We start from the raw sequence: 10,357 nt of genomic DNA, 5'->3' as shown, positions 1-10,357 counted from the left end.
ATAGGACTCACATTTTACCTGGAAGCAACAGTTGAAGTTAAACATTTTCTTAATGAACGATTTGTTTATTACAGATATGCAGCTTTTCACTAAACAAGAGATTAATTGATGGAGTTGTGTGGATTACTTGTGGATTATTATCATGTTTTTATCAGCTGTTTGGATTCTCATTTTGCCGGCACCCATTCACTTGCAGAGGATCAGTTGGTGAGCAAGTGAATTTTTTCTAGATCTGTTCCTATGAAGAAACTAACTCTTCTTGGGTGGCCTGAGGATAAGTACATTTTCAGCTAATTTTCATTTTTGGGTGAACTATTCCTTTAACAATAAACTGAACAAAATTAATTTTGAAAAAATAAACCAAGAAAAAGTTGCATTAAGCTTTTAAACAAATTATATAAACAAGAAGTTAATAAGTGAGTTAATTTTCAGTATAGTAAAATGTTGTGAAAATTGTAATACATGTTTTATTCAATTAAGAAAGAATGCAAAATGGAGGCATTTTTTAATCTATTGGTCTCAGACTTTTGCACCCCATTGTATGTGTGTGTGTGGAAGTGTCAGGTAGAGAGAGACCTGGAGTACTCTGGCTGTCCTTAAATCTGTGCCAGCGGGAGTGACATCATACTTGCTGTCTTCCTGTGTGGGAGGTGGCCGGAGGGCACCCAGTTTCAGACTTCAAGAAGAATCATTGTCATCAGAGCATGATGGTGCCACAGGGTGAAAGCTCTGAAGATGTATATTGGTGCATGTATCCAAGTATGAATTTAAACTGATTTAAATGCCCGCTCTCATCATCTTGCCTACGCATTTTACATCTTGGCAACAGTGCTGTTCAACAAATCCCGCATGCGAACAATGTACTAGTTCTCTCATTAAATGAGCTCAGCGTGTTTCCAAAAAAGCCTGTCAATCACTCTATCGATCAGTAAGCCTCTGTTATCTATATCTGTGCGAACAAAGAGGCATTAGGCTAGTATATATATATATATTCTGGTATTGCATATTGGTGCATGTATATTTTAAAAAAGATTTTAACTGTGTATTTCATTAAGTGATGTAATGTTAATATACCAATCTATCTGGATCTACCAAAAGCTGCTTTTTTTTTTTTACCTTATTCTGGGAACCACCATGATAATGCAGGTGGTAAAATTGAAAGCCACATGATGAATTAAAGTTAATTGTAAGTGGCCTGTCCATAAAACAATACTTTAACAAAATAACAGAAAATGTAACATAAAATACCCAAAAGTGCATTACTTATAACAAAAGTAATAATTACTTTTGTTATAAGTAATGCACTTTTGGGTATTTTATGTTACATTTTCTGTTATTTTGTTAAAATATTGTTTTATGGACGGGCTATTTAAATAAGATATTATGTCAGATGTTTTACTGTTTTCACCATAAATTATACAGTAGTTCATAGTTTGACAATATTTAGATAAAAAAAAAAAAAGACATACTATTTAATGTTAAACCATTTGCAGTTTTTTACCGTGTATTGTAATCAATTTAAACCAGGATTTTACTTTAAAATGTTTACAGTATTTTTCAGGCTTTTTAAGTGAATGAAAAATCACAGATACCATAATATAACTGAAAGCTATTTACTAATTTATGCATAACTGTGCATTTATGCATAAATATAGTGATGAGCAGCAGTATTTAAAAAAAAAAACTTAAAAAAAAAAACTTAAGAGCCTCACTAAATGTTTTCAATCTGTCCCTTTACATGAACTGGTTGAGCAAACGTAATTACTATGACTTAGACTGTCATTGCTTACCTGATCATGAGCTATTGAGAATCTAATGCTTGAGGAGTGAAATGTTGCAAAACTGCATCTGTTTGTATGCGTATATACAGTAATAGTGGTACATTTTGGTACAGTGGTACCAACGAGTGTAAAGACCTGCGACTTTACCTGCGCGACTTCACCGAGGAGGGTGCCCAGTTTCAGACTTCAAGAAGAATCAATGTCATCTGAGCATGATGGTGCCACAGGGTGAAAGCTCTGAAGATGTATATTGGTGCATGTATAAAAGTATGAATTTAAACTGATTCAAATGCCCGCTCTCATCATCTTGCCTACGCATTTTACATCTTGGCAACAGTGCTGTTCAACAAATCCCGCATGCAAACAGTGTGGTTCTCTCATTAAATGAGCTCAGCATGTTTCCAAGAAGCCTGTCAATCACACTATCGATCCGTAAGCTTCTGTTCTAGTTATCTATATCAGTGCAAAGAAAGGGGCATTAGGCTAGACACTTTGCAGTTTTGGGCAAGCTACTTTGCTACATGCAATTTTAATTTAAGCTAAAGCCAAGCTACACTTTTGAAAAAAAGTTATGCTACAAGCTGCTAAGAAAAAGAATCTAACTACATTGAAGTGTGTGATCACAGAGAGGCTCAAAATCACTTTCCAGAACATTCTCGTTCACCATTCCTGGCTGGTGGAACGATCTTCCCACCCCTATCCGGAATGCTGAATCCCTGACAACTTTCAAGCGACAGCTGAAAACTCTTTCGAAGCTACTTGACTTCATCATCATCATTATAAAAAAATAAATAATAATTCTCTCTCTTTATTTATTCCTTCTCTTTCTAGCTTGTACTTATTTGAACAATGTCTAGAAACTTGGTATTACAAGCACTTCCTGTATCTGTTTGCCTCTTTAAGAAGAATCGCTTTATGTATCCCCAAATTGTAAGTCGCTTTGGATAAAAGCGTCTGCAAAATGACTAAATGTAAATGTAAATGTAAATTTTGTTGCTTTGTTTTATAATTTCAATAGGTTTCTCTCATCCAAATGCTTTCTGTTCTATGTCAACATATCAAATTTTTTTTAACGACTGGTAATGGAAATCAGTATCTTACAGCATCCAGTGTGTCTTATCACAATCACTGTGAAGATGAACTTTTAAGAGTTCCGACTCATTTTTCTCTTTGCTTGCTTGTGAGAAGTCTTAATGAGGAAGTTGTAGATGAAATCTCGTTGAGATAAATGTATGTAATGTAGATGATGGCATTTAAAAGTTTTCAAATTAGATTATATTTGTAGATTAGACTGTGAAGTACACCTCCGAGATCTATAAAAGGCTCATGACCAATGCTGCTTCAGTTTCTAGCAAGGCTTCCAACAGACGTTTTTACAATGGCAGCTGTTTCATACAGGTTGTGGGACGAAGCTCTCCAACAATCACACTCCACGAAAGCCGGCAGAACTCGCCCTTCATATCTAAGAGCATTAGCGGAACAGACCTCTCTTCATGGAATCCAAAACCTCCTACAGCCAAACATGGGCTCCATCAGATACTCGCTCTGGCTGCTGGCCATCTTGGGATCACTGGGCTTCCTCCTACACTATTTCTTCAGCTCTATTACTTTTTATTTCCAATACCACCATGTCACCCAACTAGATGAGGAGAGAAGCGAGATTCACTTTCCCGCTGTTACACTGTGCAACATGAACCCGGTCCGGCTGTCCGCTCTCACAGACTGTGATGTGCAGCACATTGGAGGGATTTGGGGCCTTCCTGCAGACACAGTCCTCAGTAAGCATGCCAGCCAAACGGGCGACATGTACGTGCCACGACTCAACATCACAGAGCCAGAGCGCAACCTGTGCAGGTTTGACTGGCAGGACTTGTATGATCGAGCCGCTCACCGCCTCTGGGACATGGTGAAATCTTGTCGTTTTCAGGGGCTGCACTGCACCCTTGAAGACTTTGAATCTGTGAGTAATCCCTGGCTCTTGCCTTTGAACTTTAATCCATTCAGCTCCCTGTATACTGTAGCCACGGGCCGGTGTTCTCTGCGAGAGGTGTCTAGGAACCTCCTCATATGCATATAAACTTCCCTCTACTGAAGAATCAAACTTAGTAAAATAGGTTATGACGGGAATAGATTAAGGTGATTTTTTTTTTTTTTGTAGGTAGTTCATCTGACATCTTCTAAGGCCTCTGCACAAGTACTGTGAAATTAGAATATAACCACTAAGAGAACGTCTTATCTTTTTTGGTCTCTCTTTTAACTATAACTAGACTTCAAAGCTTGAAACCGATTCTGTTTGAAGTTGCTTTCTTTTTCAGGCGCACTAATGGTTTTGGACCACCTGTCTTGTAGACTATAATGGTGCGTTCAAGTCATGTCGGATAGATCGTATTTACGAGATGAACGCACATGAACGCCACCACAAAGTCGTTATTACGAATGGGAAACTCGAAATTTTCTTTAAGCCCCGAGTTTCCGAGTTGGGGGCGTGTCAATGAGAAACATGGCGGAATCGATGGATGCAACGTAACGTCTGTAGTTGACGGTACATTTTTGTTTAAATTGATAGTTTAGTTGTCCTATAAACTTAAATTGGCCATGTTCTTGTTACGCAGCTAGTTAATGAAATCCAATTTTAAAAAATGCTATCATTTTTGCACCTATAGGTGAAAAATCTTTTGATTTGCCATGTTGCATGTTGCATTTAGCTAACAGCTTTTTTTAATCTCTGTATTTTAGCATTTGTTGATGCTGAAAATCAGTTATACTGGGATCCTGGTCTAAAAAAAAAAATTAAAAACGCAAAACACACCTGATGCGAATTCTTCGCTCTTCATTTTCTATAAGCAGAGTTATCAGACCCTGTTGTATTTTCTTGTAATTTATTAAAAGCTGCATTTATCTGTTCAGATACAGTAAAACAGTAATATTGTGAAATATTATTACAATTTAAAATTCATATAATATATTTAAAAATAAAATTACTTGTCAACTCGTAAGTACGAACGTCCCAGGGGGACTTGAACGCAGCATAAAACACGGAGTTGAAAAACCAGAAGAACAAGGGCTTAAATTTGAGATGAGTAAAGTGTCTGTCAGTGTTTTAATTTTATTTATTTTATTACATTTTTGGTATGTCTATTATGCTCTCACGTGGCTGCATGTATAAATACAGTAAAACAGTAATATTGTGAAATATTATTACAATTTAAAATTCATATAATATATTTAAAAATAAAATTCCCATTACTCCAGTCTTCAGTGTCACATGATCCTTCAGAAATCATTCTGATATGCTAATTTGGAAATATTTCTTATTATCAATGTTGAAAACAATTGTGCTGTTTAACATTTTTGTGGAAACCATGATACATTTTTGTTTTCAATATTCTTTGAATAAAGTTCTAAAGAACACAATTTATTTGAAATGGAAATCTTTTATAACATTATAAATGTCTGTACTGTTACTATTTTATCAATTTAATGCAATCTTGCTAACATTTATTTTAAAAAGGGTTAATGGTAGTGTATGTTTTAGTAGTCTGCAAAGAGTAGTGGTCTGCATTTTTTGTTTTGCTTTCAAAGTAGAATAATTATTCACTTAATGTGAATCTGCAGTAAGCTTACCTATAACAATATTGCAATACCAATAATGCAATAAAAAAATATTACTCACAATTTTGTAATGGCCTCAGTTAGAAATGTGCATGCATCACTCTGCAAACTAGTTATTGTTCACAGAGCTCGATGACTTTTTGAACAATTTTTTTTTTAAATGCATAATCACTAGAAAGTGTAGTATATGCTATTCAGAAGTGTCAATACTTAATAATTGGTGACCTATACAGAGAGACACAACCACTTCATGAAGGGGAAGGACTGTGTTTGAGATCTGGGGTTTGTGTCATGAACTTAATTAAGCTCTGTTGTTTTTTGTAAAGGTCAGTGTATTTGACAAAGTATAGTGATTAATATTTCAGCTGAAAGAAGATCAATTCTGCACCTGCAATGTATTTGTGGGAGTGATTGAATTTTATTAAAATGAGATCTCTGATATCTAATTGACAGTGTACTATTATCTACTGGAGAAAATATATGGCAGTATGTAATTATAGACAGACGTTACATGAAGAGTGTTGTACTGCTGTGCAAATAAAGATGTTGAAAAAAATGGATCAAACCCAAAAGAAGGACAAAGTGAAACAGACTGGGAGCAATCCATGTAAACATGTCTTAAAATAGCCTTGTTATTAAAATGTCACAAACATCAGGACATTCCCACGAGGGAGGTTAGGACAAGGACAGCTGCACAGACTAAATAAATATATAATATGCTAACTTCTCAATCACTGGGATACGTGATACTCAAACAAAGAAGTTAAACACAATAGGGGAACTCGCTAAGAATAATAGTGCCGTTTATTTTCAAATGCTGTCTGGGTTGTTTTAGTGCCTGATTCACTAAATAAATTATGTGTGTGTGTGGATGTATGAATGATTTGGCTTGATTATTTCATTATCCTTTGAAGAATAATTGCTGCCATTGATCAATATACAATCTACACAGACATGTCTTAATTTTTTATTTTTTCAAGTGGTGAAGACAGGCCAATAGAATTTGAGGTTTGGATCACATGTCTAGAGCTGCTGCATATGCTAATCTATAGAACATAAAACATCTAAAAATGTACGTTTTTTTTAATGCTGAAATAAAAGAAAATGTGAAAATTTAATGTATTGGCCTCTTTCTATATAGTGCATAAAAGGCAAATCAGTTAAAGTGACGAGCATTTGTCAGGACCTGTAACAACCACTCATACACTTATAGTATTATACAGGAACATTTCGTTCCATTTTAGAGGATGGACTTCCTTGTGAAGGCTTTGAAGCAAATTAAAAATCACCTTGACAAGTTTCTCAGAACTGTGTAAGTGTTGCATGAGATTTATTTGTTTTTATCCATTTACGGATAAAATTTTAAATAAACAAGCAGCTTCGAGAGTAGTCTGATGAAATGTAAGTCAGTGAATAGAGCATATATAACACTGAACTGAATCGCATGGATAAAATCAAATCCGTCATGACGGTGATACAGTGGTTCAAGATCTGCGCTAGCGAGTCAAAGCCCATCATTTCAATTTTCAAACCTGGCTAATGGTGACCTGTCAGCAGAAAGTTTACAAGATCTTTTATGATGACTTTATTTTTTGAAACCTTTCTTTTAACCTCAGACCGCTGTTGGGGTCTTCACACAGTGTGTACTTTAAGTGGCTTTGAAGTGTCAGTTAAATAAAGTAAAGTAACATATAATGTACTGCACTTCCAGTGAGCTGAAGGAAGGACTTCAGAACTTGGTTGCTTGTATAATCTTGCGTGCAAACCTCATATGATGTTCCAGGAATCCTTTGTGCTGATACTAATCGCTTTAGTTCACTTGTTGACATGTTGACATCCTTCATAGCTGCCATGAGGAGATATAAGTTATTGCACACTGTATTTTCTTGAATGTTCCTTGAATACAATGATGGCAAAATTATATAGAAAATTCATCCACTTGGTTGAAAATTGTTAATTTATTTATTCAATTCTTCTAGCTTTAACATCACAGCTCTGGTTAGTGTCTTGAAGTGTTTGGACTGTGCATTTTATTGTGGTGAATTCAGAGTTCGCCATTTCCTATCTTAATATACTCATTAAGCTCCTTTTATACTTTAGATGAATTAGAGATGAAAAGTTTTCAGATTTGGATAACCAGATTGTCACAAAGTCTGTAGAATTACAGTTCTCTTCATAGTAATCTGCTAGCGAGCAATAAATGAAATCAGCCTTTAAAAGCAATTTCTCATTTCTTGTTTGTAAGGTTCAAATTCCTGTTCCTACTGACAAAAGTTTTTCTGTTGCTTCGTTTCAAGAACTCCCACTCAGTGAACATTGACTGCCCGGACGTCTCACAGAGAAGAATTTAGCATTTGATAGCAACTTCCCAAAGACAAATACAGTACCCACATTCCTATATTAGTGAACAAACAGCTTATTTTGCATCCTCTTGGAGTTTTTGTGTTTTGCCCAGGAGGAACAGATGAGGCGAAACGTGTTGATGTGGACATGTCTCGTGTTCTTTGTCCTGTGGGGATATATTTGTTTTGTCTGACCCATGGCCTCATTCACAAGTAATTGGTCTCTAGATTATTTATTGTCATGCTGCAGTACATCTGGCAAGTCTGTCTGTCACACGGCTTTTTTGTGTGTGCAGAGATGTTCAAGTAGCATATTAAACAACTTTCATCTATACTTTATTTTCTGGACACAGTTGTAAACTCAAGATCTCTGCAAAGGCAAAGGTCATCTCTCGGTCTTTGTAATTTATCTTTATAAAAAAATAAATGTATGTAGACATTCAGCTAAAGTGATATCTCCTCAAATGATCAGTTGAACTTCATCTGTCTTTGTTTCTCTTTTTCTTTTATATTTCTTGCATCTGTATGGTTGTTGTTTTTTTTTACTTTTTTGCTAGTTGCTGGAATAAGACACTGCAGCACTATAAAGGTGTAGTCACATATACTGTTGCTTGGTGAAATCTAGTAATTTCAGTAGGAATCTGCACACTCGGGAGTTTCGTGCGAGGACGAAAAAGGTCCCATGCAGACTTTGCTCATGTTCAAATTCGCCACATTACTTGTTTGGCTGTTTGGTTTGAAAGTGACTTTCGTGTGAGTGGTGCTTAATGCATTGCTACACTATTGACAATGGAACTTTGTCCTGTGAAATTTCGCTAAATTGACCAGACCACATCGTAAATGTATCCTAAAATGGTCCATGTGACTTGTGTTATATTTTAAGTCCTCTGAAACTGTACGATAGCTTTGTGGGATAAATTAAATGAAATTGAATTCATTATTTACACAAAATCTTTACCACTAATGGGCTGTTAAAGTGTGGTCACATTAGCAACATTTGTGGGCAAAAAAATATTTGAACGCAAAAAAATATTTGAACGCAAGCAAAATTTGCATGGGGAAATTTTTCTCCTTTATGTGAAACAAAATTCTGCAGAAAATGGTAAATGTGACCTAACCTTTAACTGCTGTGACTGAATCAATCAGTAAGAACCAGATTAGTCCAATGTGCAAACAATATTTTTTTTTATTTCTGCAGGTTCAGTCCTCCATAAGTTTCTGATCTGATGATCTGATCAAAAGAACAATTTCTTAATGAAAGAATGCTGAGGTGGTCAAAATCTTCATAGCAAAATGATAAATTTAGAGTAAATTGTTTCATTATTCAGTCACCCATTTGGCTACACTCGTCAGGCTGGTCTATCTGTAACAATAATCAAACCAGTAACAGACCACCATTACTCATCTAAAATGAGTTGATTTAAGATGGTTTAAAGTAGCCTATTTTTTTTCAGCAGAGTAAATTTAATTTTCCTTGAGCAAACATTTTTCAAAATGATTTAAGATTGCAGTTAATTGCAGTGACCTGACCTGTTGTGTTTGCAAACATATCCATGCAGAAATCAGAAGTGGATCCCTTATCAGCGTGCAGCTCTGTTGCAATATCAGTTCCAGTGCAACATCCTGTCATTATGCCTTTGTGTCTCATAGATGTATAGAGGAGATATATATTGAGGTTACGTGGTCACTGCTATTCAGATTGTTGAAGAGATAACTGATACTGCATTCATGAGCGTAACACACAGGCCAGGTCTGCTGTCTCGCTTTAAAAGCCTCTATGTTTTGTGTGTTTCGAACTGGTAAATAAAAGAAAGATGAATAAATTTGAGATGTTGTCATGCAGGGAAACATTCCTATTACTTGCTCCGCAGGTATCCATGGCAACCCTAATTCTGCAGGTACCGACCATTCGTGGCTGGTAATTGCTTCAAACGGATGCATACTTTTACCAAATTAACCTTTATCAAAACCTTGAGACGTATTAATCTTCTGTTTGGTCTCCATTAGTGTGACTCTGCAAAGTCATTCTGATTTATGGAGGTGTCAGGCGGGTGGCTCCAGACATCATCTCACGAAACGGGCCCCTGAATGTCATCATTTCATCCTCCCAGTTCCAGAACAAATGCCCCTCTGTGACAGCTCCTGAGCTATTGATGTGAGATCACTTTAGAATCCCTTGACGTGGCGCCCGTTTTGTTTTATTTTTGGGACATTTGTTCCTCTTTGTGTCAAGCTAAAAATATTTCTCCGTCATTGAAAATTAAACCACTGAGATGCGCTTTATCAAAGAGATTGAGCTGGGCTAGAGTGATCTGTCTTACCGTAACCCGTGTTTTGTTTGTGTTACTCGTGTTCTGTTGTTTTGTGCTCCCCCCACATCCAGGATGTAGATGAGTTTGTTTCTTCATCAGATTTGAAGAAATTTAGCATTGCATCGTTTGCTCACCAGTGGATCCATAGCAGTGAATGGGTGCCATCAGAATGAGAGTCCAAATAGCTGACATCATAATAATCAAGGAATTCAATCCATTAATTAACATCTTGTGACATCCTGGCAAAAATACAGTCCATAAAATAACACTTCCTCCAGTAAAGAAGTCTGAAAAAGATTGACACAAGATG

At 36.0% G+C, this 10,357-nt stretch overlaps 1 long non-coding RNA gene across 2 annotated transcripts in view; it reads left to right on the top strand.

The window, feature by feature from the left end:
• LOC107663922 (uncharacterized) overlaps window positions 1-10,031 on the top strand; it is a 24,101-nt gene extending 14,070 nt beyond the window's left edge. The window contains exons 2-3 of one of the 2 annotated variants that reach the window (XR_001631404.1): window positions 9,607-9,633; window positions 9,743-10,031. This is a non-coding gene — a long non-coding RNA (uncharacterized LOC107663922). Of the gene's footprint in view, window positions 1-9,606; window positions 9,654-9,742 lie in introns of both variants that reach the window. The other variant, XR_001631403.1, reaches the window with a different exon arrangement.
• The last annotated feature ends 326 nt before the right edge of the window (window positions 10,032-10,357 follow it).

The sequence above is a fragment of the Sinocyclocheilus anshuiensis genome, unplaced genomic scaffold (genome assembly GCF_001515605.1).
Source record: "Sinocyclocheilus anshuiensis isolate Anshui unplaced genomic scaffold, SAMN03320099.WGS_v1.1 scaffold976, whole genome shotgun sequence".
NCBI classification, from domain to species: domain Eukaryota; kingdom Metazoa; phylum Chordata; class Actinopteri; order Cypriniformes; family Cyprinidae; genus Sinocyclocheilus; species Sinocyclocheilus anshuiensis.
The sequence above is the reverse complement of the archived record's forward strand: the minus strand, read 5'-3'. Positions and strand labels throughout refer to the sequence as shown.